Raw genomic sequence first — 14242 nt, forward strand, 5'->3', positions numbered from 1 at the left:
GGGTGTTAATTGGTACTTGTTTTTATTAAATGTTTTAAATATTTTAAAATCGGAGTGAGTGTATTTTCTCCCCATATAGCTGTAGTCTAAAGGATGTTTTGAATCTATCTCTCCATTTTCTGAAGCAGCCTATCCTAAAGCTGCTGGAGCCTATCCCAGCCACCGTCAGGCAAAGATGGTGTGTAATTCTGAATGGCACATCAGAGGGGTGTGCTGTGACTTAAGTGTACATTTTCCTTTGATTCTAACTTGTTCATATATTTGAGATGTTGAATGATGTGGTTTGAGTCTAAAGGCAGCTGGAGGGGAAACAACGTTTGGAAGTTCATGGTTTTGTCCTTGAAGCAAGTGAAGCTTCTTGGTTTTTATCTGCTCAGCATTTCTCCATCAAATGATCAGAGTTGCATGTGAGGTTAGTGCGAGGAGCTGCCGCTTCTTGCTGGAAGCAGATCGTCAATGAGGGGCCGTTTTCAGGTCCCTCCCCACAGTGCCTTAGGGTTTATTAAAAATTCATGCTTTAATTAAGCAATTTTACAGCTGACAGTTATTGGTTGATGATAAAAGCGGTGCTCCAGGATGAACATGGATAAAAGGCGCTGGTGTGTGGGGACATGTATGCGCGCGTGTGTGAGGGATGTCTTTAACGAGAAACCGCTCATTTCCTGTCATTCAAAAAAATATGAGGATTAGGGAAACAAGGGACGAGTTGAACTGTTTCAACCCCCCCCATCAGTCATGTGAGACTGAAAGAGACCAGGCTGCTGATGCAGGCCTGTGATAGGAATCCTGGCGCTCTGTGTCCATAGGTACCCTCTTTTCCTCCATTTTCCCCTCTCCACTCCAACAGAGCCGCAGAGATTTGAAGCCCTTCTCCCCTCAGAGAAGAAGTACTCCATTGTTGAGAGGCTGGGCTGTGTCTTCAAAGGGTGAAATTGTGTGAGAGAGAATTAAAATGTTTGTTGCCGTCTCCTTGGCTGTGAGGACATTTAATGCAGCTGCGACTGTTGCTGTCGTTCTTCAGGTTTGATGTCTTGGACAATGAAGATGAATTACTACAGATCCACTGCAGTACATGTTTATTGCTGCAGTGTGCCAGAGCTGGAGGGAGCAGGGTGAGTGTTAGTGAGTGAACGTGCCTCCTCGTCCTTGTTAAAAACAGGCTGTGGCTCCACAGGGCGGCTGTAAAGGCAGCTCTTCTTGGCTGTATCACCTGGAATGACACCCAGAGGTGACACCGTGTCACACCCACACTCAGTGTGGGAAACACATTCAGAGATTCAGAACGGAGCTCCAGTAAATTCAGAGGATGTTAACCAAAGCCTGCCGTACCCACAAAAGTATCTCATTAAAACCGACATCTTCCATTAGATATTTGAAGAAATTCTTCTCAGCAGACAAAAACACGTACAGACTAGAGTTTTATGCAAAGAAGAGCTCGCTAGTGCAAATGATTTCTGAATGAAGTCACAATGGTGCTTGAATTATTTAATGCTGTTTTTGGAGGCATTTGGAAGCACAGCAGCTCTGAGGTGGGTTTCCTCATAGCTCTGAAAAGCATTAGTCACATCTGAGCCATTAGTAAGGGTTCAAGTCTAAAATTATCTTTCTCTTGAGGGTCAGTGCCGTTGTGATGGATGTAAACACAAGAGTGACCTGGTCTCCTGGACTTTAAAGGGTCGCATTTTGCTCTAAAAGTAACTTGGCATGGTTCAGTGAAACACCATCAATCACCTGCATGACACCCAGATGGTGGATACAAACCAACTGAGAATATCAGAGTAGTATCACCGAGTACTGTCACCAAAAATATAATACTGAGTACTTTTTAAAAAAATGTCACAGAGTACTGTAAGGAAAATATTGTCACAGAGTACTGTCAGCAAAAAAGAACAATTCACAACTAGTGTCACTACAAAAAAAATCAGCAAGTACTGTCACCAAAAAATATCACAGAGTACTGTGAACAAAAAACCAAATAAAAGTAGCGTCACTAAGAAATATCACCAAGCATTGTCACCAAAAATATTATCATAGAGTACTGTCACCAAATAATATCGGCAGCTGGGTGGCTCAGTGGGCTAGGTGAAGGTCTGACACGCAGGAGCCCTGGGTTCAATTCCCAGGGTTGTCCACTGACCCCCACCCAGATTGGGTCCTTAATCAAGACCCTTGATGCTGCTGCCTAACTGGGTTCAGAGTTGTGTCAGGAAGGGCATCCGGCATAAAAACTCTGAAAAAACACTGATGTGAAACAGTGGGTGCTGTTATGCTGTGGCGGTCCCGAAAAGGATAAGCTGAAAGTGAACTACCACTGTCACCAAATAATATCACTGAGAACTGTCACAGAGTACTGTTACCAAATGCAGTCATCAAAAATTGTTACTGAGTTGTGTCACTGGGTACTGTTACACAAAATATCACCAAGGGCTGTCACCAAAATATTATCATTAGCACTTTAAAGTGCCCCAACAGAGGACTCCGCCATCCTCCTGGGGGACTTCAATGCCCACGTGGGCAATGACAGTGGCACCTGGAAGGGCGGGATTGGTAGGAATGGCCTCCCTGACCTGAACCCGAGCGGTGTTTTGTTGTTGGACTTCTGTGCACGTCATAGTTTGTCCATAACAAATACCATGTGCGAACACAAAGGTGTCCATCAGTACATCTGGCATCAGGACACCCTAGGCAGGAGATCGATGATCGACTTTGTAGTCGTTTCAGGCGATCTCCGGCCGTGTGTTCTGGACACTTGGGTAAAGAGAGGGGCAGAGCTGTCCACCAATCACTACCTGGTGGTAAGTTGGATTCGCTGGCGGGGGAGGAGGCCGGAAAGACTTGGCAGACCTAAACGTACTGTGAGGGTCTGCTGGAAACGTCTGGCTGAGCCCTCCGTCAGAGAGGTCTTTAACTCCCACATCCAGGAAAACTTCAAACAGCTATCAAGGGAGGTTGGTGACATTGAGTCAGAGTGGACTATGTTCTTCACCTCTATTGTCTCTGCTGCTTTCCACAACTGCAGTCGCAAGGTCTTTGGTGCCTGTCGTGGCGGCAACCCCCGAACTCGGTGGTGGACACCGGAAGTAAGGGATGCTGTCAAGCTGAAGAAGGAGTCCTATCAGGCCTGGCTGGCTTGTGGGAGTACATATCACCCAACAAAATATCACGATCACTGTCACCAAGAGAAAATATCACCCATTGCTGTCACCAAAAAAATGTCACAGAGTACTGTCACTAAATGCTGTTATTTCTTAGTAGTCCTTGAGTACTGTTACAAAAAATGTCAGTGAGTATTGTCACCAAATACTGTCATCAGATGTTATCACTGAGTAATCCCGCCCAGTGCTGTCACGAAATAATGTCCCTGAGTATTTTTACTGAGTAATGTAACCAGGTGCTGTCACAGTGACAGAGTATAGTCACTGTGTCTCAGAGCTTGCTTAAATCTACAAAGGCGGCTCATGACCTTTTCTGCTCTGACTGTTACTTTAACTTGATTCACTTTTGCGTCTATGTGCAATTGAATAAAATGATCTAAGAATTTCTCTCAGATCAGTTTCGATCATTTAGAGAATCTCAGACTGATGCGCCTGAAGACTCTCACTCGATGTCCAACACAAACTTCAGAAAAATACAGAATCTTCTCCCCAAACTCAAAGACAGAAGTCCAGCTTTTCTCAGACTGTTGTACCTCAGCACCAATCCTGACTCAGAGAAGGGAATCAACCCCAAAAATTAAAACTTTAACACGTTTCCCTTCAACGCCCGATCCGATCCCTAGAAAATGTTCTGTTTCCCACAAACGATAAACGTCGGAGTGTCCTCAAAGTGAACCCTTGGTGAGTTTCTCAGCTGGACTTTTAAATCTGTCTGAGTTACTTTGATTCTGTCATAGAACTTGTTTCTGTGGTGATGATGTAACAGGATTTGACTTTTTTAAGGAAATGTTTTCAACACTTGGTGCTTATGGCATCTTATTTACATGAGTTTCTTGTCAATGTTGGGGTCAAACTCTTTAGCCTTTAATTAACAAGCGTCTTTCACATCTTTCTTTGGTCTGCACACATCAACAAGATTGCTACAGATTCTTTTTTACACGCCGCTAAAGCGTCTCCTAAAGAATGAAATGCTGTCAAAGACTCTTCCACCAGAGAGGTCTGGAACGCTGAGCCCTAACCGGCTCCAGCCTCGCTGCCACCAGGCTGGCAGCTCCTTCCCAGACATCTGCAATGCAGTGTTTCGCCGAAGTACAGTCAAATTCCTGATGAGTGTGAGACGCGAACTTGTGATGATAGTGATTTGTCAGTTTTAAAGGAACAAGGACGTTTAGAATTAAGAATGCTGATAATGCTGGAGCTGTGCACCCGTTCTTTTAGCAAAGCCAGGAGGGATGAGTCAGTTTCCGGAAGTTATAACCCTAACAAAGAAAGCTACATATTTGAAACAAATAATTGGATTTTTTTTTCTCTGTGAAAAAAAAATCAAATATTATTGTGTTAAGAATTCTATTCCTTCTTACTGTATGCTATTCTAGTACTTCTAATATCGTCAAAGTTCAGATGAACGACGTCTCAGACTGTAAAGTTTGATGCTTTCTGTGTGAGGCTGAACACAGTGAACATCCAGCAGCTCCTTTTTTTCTCATTTGTAGTTTATATTCATTTATTTACTCATTTATTTCTCATCAAAGCATAATAACATGATTAGAGTGAGCCTTTTCACAGTTTCTCATTCAGGCTTGATAGACTTCTTATTCCTTCATTGCCTCTAGATCTGCTAAAAATTTCACTGCTCAATTTAATCTGAAAAGAAATTATAATTTATTTTGGAGATATCTAAAGAAAGCACCTCCACTTACTGCAGCTCTGAAGCCCGAGGGCAGAGCTCGGAGGAACTGTTTTCAGTCTACTTCGGCTAAATTGAATTTTCTCTCCCGGAGTTTGGCTCTTCTGTGCAGCAAAAAGATCACTAATGAATTACCTTTTTCTGTGGGTCTGGAACGTTGTGTCATGCTTGTACTTCCAAGTTCAAAAAGAAATGTGTTCTTAACACGCTGCTTCTTTGTTTGGTGAAGGTTAAAAGCTTCCATGAGTAAGCGGCGCTCTGAGCTGGGGCAGAGTGCATCACGGTTCTGCTGTTAGAGACGAAGGAAGGATGCACAAGATGAAGACTTCTGCACTTCCCTGTTTCAGCTCAACTTTGTTTGCTAGTACAAAAGATGGAGGAAATGTTCTCCTGAAGAAACTTCATCCAGAGAAGTGTGTGGCTCCCTGTGAGTCATGTCACACATAGTCAACATTTGGATAAATGTCACCAATATTCCAACAAATGCAGAAATGAAGGCGGATTATGTTGCAGGGAGTTTATTTTGGGAAGATGAAGCTGTCCGTGTTTGAATGCTAACAAAGCTTAAGGTTTGGTCTTCATACGTTGGTGTACCAACCACCGTCCTGCCTGTACGTGTAGCAGAGGTGCTGCCATGGAGACCGGGCATCGTGGAGCTGCTGGTGAGACTGTGTCAGTGCGGCAAACTTTCCTCCTGCTGAAGCCTGGGAGCTATTCTTGGTCTGACGCTAACTTCCTAGCTGCTATGGCTCTCCACCCACTCCTGCTTGGTTTGGATCAAAGAAGGACATATGAATGTTTAGATCTGGGTTGTTCAAGCAGAACTATATTTTACTCTTTTTTTTTTTAATGACTCCAGATTGATCTGAAGTCAGCGTAGAGAATTCTTTTCATAGGGGTCCACTCTTGGACTTTTAACCCTTTTAACACCAGACACTAGGTTCACACTGGAAGTGGAAACGCCGCGAAGCACATATGTCCGCATATTTCCACAAAGGGGCTTCTGCCAGAGCTTTTTTTTTTGTTTTGCCATCATGGGTAAATTTATAACCTAAAAATATTACCCTATGTTTCTGCTAGTAAGAAGCAAGTAGTTAGTAGGCTTAAATACACTTTTCTCCTTTAGAATCTACTGGAATTATCTTGATCCTGTTAATAATAATAAAAAAAGTACAGTATCCATTCATTCATCCATCTTCTTGTCCACTTTTTCCCTTTCGGGGTTGCGAGGGTGCCGGAGCCTAACCCGGCTACTGATGGGCGAAGGCGGGGTTTAGCCAATCTGTTGCAGGACCACATACACACAGTCACATTCATAGTCATCTATGAACCTATGAAACTTGTTTTTGGACTGTGGGGGGAACCAGCATGAGGACAACATGAAAACCAACAGAAAAGAACCCAACTGGGATTTGAACCTGAGCCTTTTAGCTGTGAGGTGACGGTGCTAACCACTACACCACTGTGCATCCTCCTTAGTGTAAGAATGGTTATTATGTCTTTTTGTAATTCTGCTCTTTCTGGATAAAGATATCCTCATCTTTTCTTCTAAACAGCAACTTTCAGATGTGTTGCGGTAAAGCACTTTCTTTAATTTATTTGTTTTTTAGGACCCTTTGTTTTTTGGAGAAAAAACTTTTTTACAGTCGTACCTTTCCCTCCTCTCTGTCGTCTGAGTGTGGGCACGCAGCTTTTCAGTTACTTTCACAGGAATGTGATGTGACAGCAGAATTATGGCGACTCGAGTAAAACCTGTTTCCACTTCAGATCCACAGGCTGCTCCGTCCACGTTTGCATTCCGGATCCCAAAGGCTGTTTTTAATGGTCAGCCGGGATGAACCCCACAGGAGCCCCCCGCTATCTTCTCATCCTCATCACTTTCTGTCTGTTCCTCACACTGTGTCTCTGAGCATGAGTCACAATGCAGTCACCGTCCCACGCTGTGTGGGGAGACAAAGGCCTGTGATGTATGAGAGCAGTGTAAGGCGTGGGAAGAAGAAAACGCATTGCTCAGAGATCTGTGTGTGCGTGTCCTTCTGCGCTCGTGTTTGTGATCCCCACACCTCTCAGCGGGCTTCATATGCTGGACAAAACTGCATACTTTTTAAAGGATCCATTTAATGTTGCTCCCAAAGCAGATCAAACAGTGATGGGTGCATTCACCTACGATGGAGCATTTTCTGTGTTGAACCTTCAGTGGAGAAGGTTTGGATTCCTGGCAGATCTTCTGGTTGTACCAAAGCGTCATATCCATCTCTTCCATCTCTCATCAAACTGATCTTCTCAACTTCATATTCTACAATTATTTAACATTAGTTGGCTGAAGGTATTTAAAGCCCCCCTATGACAATTTCCTTTATTTAAAAAAAAAAAAAAACATTCCCTGTAGTGTTTTAATTATGATTATGAAGTTTTCAACCAAAATCCCACAACCTAAATGTCTTAAAAAGACATTTTTCATGTTGATCTGAAGCCTGTTTCCAATATCTCCTCTGAGGGGGCGTGGCTTTAGGAGCTAAGCCCTGATCCCCTCTCTGATTCTGATAGCTCTGTGTCTCTCTAGCATAAATCTTCACCGCTGCTACATAAAAACATCCATCAATCTGGGTAATGTCCAGCCGTATGGTTCTGATCCGGATGTCAGCTGGACGAGGAAGTGAAGATCTTCATGGACAGAACTTCCTCCAAAATCCTGATTCTTTCTCCTTCCAGTTCACCAAAGACTCTTTTAGCTAATTCTCCAATGTTTATTGACTGTGATCAATACATTCAATCATTGGTTTCTCAGAGTTCTTGATAAAATAATCAAAGCTAACATCAAAATGCTCTTTCATTGATTTACAATCCTTTCCAACTGCGGTCAAATGAGCCGCCGTTCACATTTCCGTGGTCACATCAAGAAGCTCCGTGGAGTCTGGTGGAGATTTTCCAGCGTTCTCAGTCCTGCTACCGTAAGTATTGGATGAAACTCACACCAAAAATCCAGTGATGCTGATTTGACCACAGAAATGTGAACGGCGGCTCATTTGACTGCAGTCAATGTGAAGATACCATCTTCTCTTCTCCAGAACCTGAACTAGACACTAGGAACAGATGAGGGTTTAGTGCATGTGCAGCAGAGCTGTTGATGGAAAGAAGATCATTCATTCAAACAGAGTCTGTCCAAGACTGTTTGACTGATTTAAAAGGAGAAATACTCGGAAATGTAAAAACAAAATGATTTCTTATTATATTTGTTCTCTTTCAGAAGAAAAATGACACACAGACATGTTAAAAACTCTAAAAACAGGATTTTCATCGGAGGGAGACTTTAACCCCTAATCCTACTGGACACTCTTTTTGGTCTGTGGTTTCCTTAGATAGGTTTATATCTTTCATAACCAGATATTTTGTGCATATATTTTTCTAAAAACAGTTCTCTATCAGTTACTTATCAAATCCTCATGTCTTATATGAAGAGTTTATTCAGAGAGACATACTCAGTAGAGTTATTGCAGTGACACACAGACATTTCTCAGGAAAAATCCAGATTAATTACTTCAGAGAAGCAAACCAACGATGGAGGTTGACATGCTGCACTTATCAGCCTTGTTGGAAGGCATAAGCTTCATCGACAGCTTTCTTTGCCAAAGATGGATGCGTGGAAAAGGAAAAGAGTTAAAAGCCTCATTCCAGCTGGCTGTCAGTCAGGCTGCAGAGAAAGGATCTGATCGTACACTGAAAGACCTGGAGAGCATTTTCTTATCGTTCCCTCTGAAAGGCAGCATCCATCTTCTGAATTGAAATGTCTGGTTAGCTGACCTGCACCTGAAACTGAAGAGCATTCTGCGTGAAGGGAACGTGTTGTGGATCTGGGTTTGTGGAGATGATGTGAGGTGAACACAGGGATGTTTTTCCTCCACTGATGGGAGGAAAATGTACAGATGCTCACCCTGTCAGACACTCGGGGGTTGTTGTCACCCATCTGTTAGCAGACACAACACAACAACATCCTTCGTATGCGTTTCTTCTGAAACCTGATGCACTGAAGGACCTGCAGTTTGATGTCTCCTCTCCTCTGCGTCTAAACACCATGTAAGCTAAAAGGTCCAGAAGGTCCGATGGGCTGTGAAGGTGGATTTAAATAGATGATGGTGTTGGACCCAGAACCGTCAGTAATGTTCCAGAGGAAAGTTCTGACCAGCTGAACCTCCGGAAACAAGGTGGATACAACACTGTGCTCCGACTGCAGCGTCTGCATGATCTGATGACAGAACCAGAGCGTCCCTTCTGTCCAGGAGATACTTCCATGTGTCCGTACACAAAACTAACACAGGATTCCTCAATACAAGATGTCATTTATACTGAACCTCCTGTGATATCAGTCATATGAAACATTTCGGATCATTTGATTTAAAAAAATGATATTTTTTGGACATCAGTGGGATTAAGACTTAGTATTTTAAAACCGAACTTTATTCCAATAATTTAAGGAATGCAAAAAAATATTTATTTAAGATACAAAATTAGTCCACAGTGTTTTGGGGGTTTAGGTTCTGAGCAGATGACGTATTTATCCTGGTGAGATAAGCTTGAAACAAAGATGTAAAAACCCCAGAACCTAAACCAGGAGGGTCAAGCTCAATCGCACAAGGAGCCAAAATTCAAAACACGCCTTAGGTCGCAGGACGAACAGGATAAACATTTATTGAACACTCTAAAACTACATTTTTTAAAAATTTAAAAAAGTAACTTTTTAACATAAAGATACAATTTGTTCTTTTTAACAACAAAAAAAAAGAAATCACAAGTCGTGTTTTCTTTGTGTTTTGTTGTTCGGCTGTTTTACTCTGCTTTGTTCTTAGTTATTTTATCTAGTTATGCTTATTTCTTTCTGCATCATGATAAGAGGGAGGGAGAGGATGACGACAGCTTTACTATAAAATCCATAGATCATTAGATCATTCTCAGCCTCCATCATCGTAGTGTTGCTTCAAATCAATATGTTACCAGTACAAGAAAACATCGGGCTGTTAATAACAATTATAAAATGATGTGGCAGGCCGGAGATAATTACCCGGTGGGCCAGATCTGGCCCCCGGGCCTTGACTTTGACGGTGATGGTGGTAGAGGCCGGTCCATGACATCGCGCGGCTCATGTGGAGAATGGGGAGGAGGAGGGTCGACAAAACCGTCTGGAGAGACAAACGGACATTAACGTAAAAGCAGAATTTAGATTTTGATTGGATAAGAAAAGAAGGCGGGTCATTTAGCTGTTGGTTCAGAGTGAAGGGTTAAAGGGTCACCAAACAGGGAAGTTGGAGGCTGACTCCACCCACAGCCGAGGGGTGGGGCTGCTGAACAGGACTGTTAGCATTACTGAAGCTGCAGACCATGATGTGGGACTTCAATGGTTTGACCAATCATGAAATTCAAATGTAATACATCGTTTCAAGCTTTTAGACTATATGTTCAAGAATTAATCAAGTTTATTTGAATTTGTCAAAAATGTGGCAACAGAGAGCACTTTTAAAGCCTCATTTACAGAGGTCAACAGACAAACATTTGATAGTTGGTAAATTTACATTTTATTCTGTTGCTTTTTAAAAAAAATTGCACTTGCATTTACATAGATTTAAAAATTAAAACGTCTTAAAAATATGTTGATGACATCTGAACTTGAAGTTTAGGTGACCTCTGACCTACTCCAGTTCAAAGATCATTAATTTAGTTTAAAATGCTGCAGATTTGGTTATTAGTTCAAAATTTGATGAGATTTGTTAAAAAATGTGTAAGTTGATTTTTGTTTAACATTAAATAATTGATAAACATGAAACAACATAGTGAAAATGGAACATTTCCCCATGAAATGTAAGAGATGTAAGTGATCATCTGAAAATGTAACAATTACTGAGATGAATAAAGTGCTGAGTATTGATTTCTGTTTCCTAGCTTGTTGTCATCGTTGTGGTGACAGATCAGACTCTTTACATAGTACATAATGATCATTATTCATTATTAATAATGTATAATTAAAGGCAAACTGAGCAAAATTTGTTATTTCAAACTGGTAGCCCTTCATATGATTCAGTACCATGAAGGTTGTGACCCCTGCTTTAATTAATGAGTGGTGTGTAGAGTGACACAAGAACCCAGCTCACCTGGAGGACAGGTAGATCTTCATTATTCAAATTAGGCCAAAGCTTCACTTTGTCAGACTTGTCCTACTGGTGGTGTGAACCCTCCTTTCCGTGGTTTATGGACTTTCTTTTTCCAGCGTTCATCATATGGATGCAGGGAATCTGTGACGTCACTGAAACATATCTGTCTCTGCTTACCCTGTCCACAAACAAGATGTTTTTAATTTATCCCAATCAGAAACTAGTCCACATTAGGAATCATCGAGTTTTTGTTTGTAACTTCAAAAATAATGTAAAAAAAAAAAACTTTAAACAAGCTTTAAAAGATTAAGCAAAGGTGACACTGATCCATGAACACAAGAGAAAATGGACTAAACTCGGACATCACATAAACTAAAGACAACCACGAAGCCTAAACTAAAAACTCCCAGATCCTCACACATTTCTGAGAAATTCGACTGCCTCTGATCCCTTCAGCAAAGGGGTTGTCTGACATTTCCAGGCTGAAAGTTGCTCATGGCTGTCTTCCACTTCCACTAAATGTGTTTTGGCAGAACTATGGAAGTGCAGCCGTTGCTGCTGTGACCTCACAGCAAGTCTGCTGAATTTGCATCTTCCCTGTGTGCCAGTGTGGGTTTTCTGCGGGTTCTCTCACAGTCTCTGTGGTGTGTCACATTCACTGCGGCCACAGGCGGCGTCGGCGTCTCGCTCCTCAACGCTGCTGTGCACCAGAAAAACAGAACCACATTTTACTGACAAGAGAATGAGCAGACAAGAACTTTGGTGTCCATTTCTGTATGCATATTTCAGGACTTTAGATTATAAACAGGAAGGCTAAAATAATGAATGAGAAAGTTTTGGATTAAAAAAGACCCAAAGCGATACAAAGGTGTCATGCTTGGTGCTTGGTGTCATGCACAGCCCTGCTTTCAAGGCTTAAGATTATTGCTGTCATAAACAATTAGTTTATTAGTCGACTAATCATTGATTATTTTATCATTCGCTTTAAACTAACTAAAAACTCGATATATTCACTATTATCTGCAATAATGCTAGTGTGAATGCTGATTTACATTGTCTGTGGGATCTTGTTTAGACTGTAATTATACGGTTAACCCTTTTACACCGGAGCTCCAGTATTTATGTTCTTTGTTTTATTGTCATTTTTCAACCGTTAACACGATCATTCCAGTAGATTGTGAAGGAGAAAAACGGCTGGAATGATCGTGTTAACGGTTGAAAGGTTACAGTAGCATTAAAGATTTTGAAAGCACCAAAGTCGATGCCTCAGGTATTACAGGGTTAACTTGACATTTTAAAAAACTAATTCTTACATCTGCATTTTGTCTTTTAGAGAGTGACTGAAATAGTTGTTACACAAACCCATTGGTAAACTGTCTTTTGATGTCCTGTACCACTAAGTCCGTCCCAAAACTCTTTCTTGGTTCTATGTCACATGACAGTATAAGATCCCATCAGTGCTGAAGGAGCTGAAGCAAACAGCAGTAGCAGAGAGGGACAGCAGGAAGAACCCTGTGCTGCTTTGACATGAACGTAACTTGATCTGAATGCAGATTTTCTTTGGCAGCCTTTTCCCAAAGTCTGTTCAGAACTGTCTACTTATGACAGAAATGCATTCATTGTTACTGCAATGAGTAAAAGCACAGAATAATGGAAGAGCACTTTTTCTAGACGGGTGGAAAAAGGAAAACACATGAGAAGAAAAAAAAAAGTTGGTCATAAAAACATGCTTGTTCACTCTTTTTGAGACAGAGCACAGCTGAATAAAAAAAGACATTTGGTTAGGATCCATACAACACATTTTTAGACCCAAAAATAACACATGAAACTCCAAAATACGGACTACCACCAGAATGAGGTCAGAATGTAGCCATTGGGACAGTCACTGTCTGCAGTGACTGAATCACAAACAAGCAGAGAAAATCTGTTTAATTCCAAAATAAGGACCAACACACATTGATGTGACAAACTCTACAAAGCACTGAAGCAACACCACAACCAGACGAGAGTACAGAGAATTACTTCAACAACGCTTTAGTTCATCCTTAGTTAATTCTGTCAGGAGCTGGTGCTGTAGGAGCCAGCCTGCAGGAGACCAGCCTTGGTGGCAGAAACATTTCATAACTAGATACATAGCATTTTGTGTTTGAGTGTGAATGCTGTAAGCTGAATGTGGCCAGTGAAGATGCTAGAGGTGGTGAAAGAAACCGATTGCTAAAATGTTCAAGCAGACAGTTGAAAACACTGAAACTGATATATTAGCTAAATGCCAAATTAGGCAAAAAAACTGGGAAAATGTCTAATTTTGCCAAACAGCTAGCATAATGCTAAAATATTAGCTAAACTCTGAGTTAGAAAAACAACTGGGAAAATGTCAAAATTAGCTAGAATGTTGCTAAATTAAAAGCTAAATTCCAAATTGCCCTAAAAAAACAGTGTTTGTTGAACATTTTAAAGTTCAAAGTCCACAAAGCTTTTGAAGGATTTGAGCAATTTCTCATTCCTTACACGTCTACCTGAAGCATTGATCAGATGTTTATTCCAAACCTTTTAATAGTGTGAATTCTGCAAAGCACCCACACCAGTAAACTTAATCATCAAAAATCCCATAGAGAACCACGAATATCTCAGAGCAGATGTCCTCACAATGAAGAGCAGAAAACCAGACGTGAACACACTGAGGTCAATAACTGAAATAAAAACAGCTGTGACTGACTGACAACCTAAACCTGCTGTGACTGACAGAGAAACAGAACTAAGTCACTATTAAAGTCCACACTACCGTGCAAAATGTTCTCAAATTCTGGGATGGCTGAAAAAACAAAAATGTTAATAAAGTTTCTTCAGTGATGTTGCAGATTATTTTACTGCTGAAAGTATTTTTGAGAATCTCAGTAATTCATCCCGTTAGTGAGAAGTTGACACTCTAAGCCATGGACCACATCAGCGGTCCTGAGAGCCAGATCTGTCAGCTGCTCTCGTTTTCATGGAGAGTGTTTGGCAGAAGCAGCTAATCCAGTTCCAGACTGCTGCAGTCTTATGTTTGCTGCTGCTTGCCCATTGCCACAAATGCCCCTACAGGGGGGCTGATTGGGTGCAGAGTGCTCTGTGGTAGGTTCAAATGCAGGTTAAGTGTCAAGCTCCACAGGAGGAGGCTGTACCACCAGAAGCTGTTGTGCTGAGGTTTAGAAAGCATCTATTAATCACGAGGTTCCCCTCAGTCATTTTCAACAGGCTAATCAGAGCGTCGGAGCAACCTG

Source organism: Oryzias melastigma, linkage group LG16 (assembly GCF_002922805.2).
Source record: "Oryzias melastigma strain HK-1 linkage group LG16, ASM292280v2, whole genome shotgun sequence".
In the NCBI taxonomy this organism is placed as follows: Eukaryota; Metazoa; Chordata; class Actinopteri; order Beloniformes; family Adrianichthyidae; genus Oryzias; species Oryzias melastigma.